The sequence below is a fragment of the Aplysia californica genome, unplaced genomic scaffold, assembly GCF_000002075.1.
Source record: "Aplysia californica isolate F4 #8 unplaced genomic scaffold, AplCal3.0 scaffold01177, whole genome shotgun sequence".
Lineage (NCBI taxonomy): Eukaryota > Metazoa > Mollusca > Gastropoda > Aplysiida > Aplysiidae > Aplysia > Aplysia californica.
In genome coordinates this window covers 93654-95049 of record NW_004798447.1, presented here as the reverse complement: position 1 = coordinate 95049, position 1396 = coordinate 93654, and the positions used below count along the sequence as shown (strand labels likewise).

The following is a 1396-nucleotide window of genomic DNA, read 5'->3' as shown; positions in this document are numbered from 1 at the left end:
AGGGAGGTGAGAGAGAGGGGGGGGGGATAAGAAAGTTTTAAAAATAGAGACAGAAACAGCGACAGAGACAAATAAACTTACAAAGGTACAAACAAAAGTCTAGCAAAGAGACAAGAAAACACTGTACATGTACGCACCGCTATAGTTTTTACTCTACAGTACACACCCATCACTGCTTCTGACCTTGTGTTTTTAAATTGAATTTCCCTAAACATTGATACCCCTCTACACAACAAGTTTTCAGCTTAGAAGATATAAAAAAAAGAAAAAGTATTGATAATAAATAATATATTTGGTTAAATTACATTTACATAGCGCATTTCCATCAGTGCGCTTTACAAACGCATTCCCGCTTGTTAACACTGATCGAATCGACCTTGTTTTCCCTGTCAATCAATATTATGGTGAAGCCTTCTAAACGCCTTAGTCAACACAATACGGCAATATAGAAAGATCTCTGTTTAATCCTGTTACAGGTAAACTGAGTAAGGCGGAGCAGGTAAATGTCTACTTGAGACCCCCCCCCCTCCCTCAAATAAGCTAAAAGCGTTCTTGCGTGACGTCACGGCGGCTTACATGTGGCCCCACGAAGGGTAGAGACACCGGGTGTGCGCAGTAAAGTCAAGTAACTTCTGAACGGCGGGCTCTCGTTCTTTAATACTGCTCTCCCTTCCTCGTGGCTAGTTCATTTGGATACGGCAGTAATAAAGATCTCTGTTCAACCATACGACAGCACACGTACCAGTGACCTTCAATAGATTTTCGAGTCAATTGGGATGAGGATTTGAAGTCCACTTTTTACATTCTTTCTGGCTCTTTCTGCAGCCTTTCTACTGCTACGCCTTGGCTCCTTCTTACTGCTCTCTTTCAGCTACACCCCTGATGTTATAGTAGGAAAGATCTAGACTATTTTAATACTAGCCTTCTCGAACAAGGGTGAAAAATCTCGGAGGTCCCGTGTGCAAGTTGCGCACGTTAAAGATCACTTAATTGGTGGTCCAAAATCGATAAGAGTATGCTTCGGCCGCCAGTTGGGCAAAATTCAAAATTTCCTACCAACTGAAAATGTTTAATGTGTCCCGGGCGCTCATATGACCTTATGCGGAAAGAGTCAGGAGTCGCTATCTGGATTCGAACCCGGAACCTATTGAATGAGATGCGAACACTGTAATCTCTAGACCATGATAGCCTCCTCCGACACGTTGTTGTAAGCACGCTGTGACGGTGCACTTAGACAACCTTTAGATCTACATCTTACAAGGTTACGAAAAAGCAGAGAACAGAGCGTCCGTCCTTTTCTTTAGAGGGTAAATGACCTTTTAGTCTTAAAACGAACTTTGAGTGTGACAGAAAGATTGGGAGTGAGAGAGAGAGAGAGAGAGAGAGAGAGAGAGAG

At 42.8% G+C, this 1396-nt stretch overlaps 1 protein-coding gene across 1 annotated transcript in view; it reads right to left on the bottom strand.

Moving 5' to 3' along the window:
- Window positions 1-1396, bottom strand: part of LOC101849102 (uncharacterized protein DDB_G0287625) — a gene marked incomplete in the record, with an annotated part of 23597 nt that overhangs the window by 20863 nt on the left and 1338 nt on the right.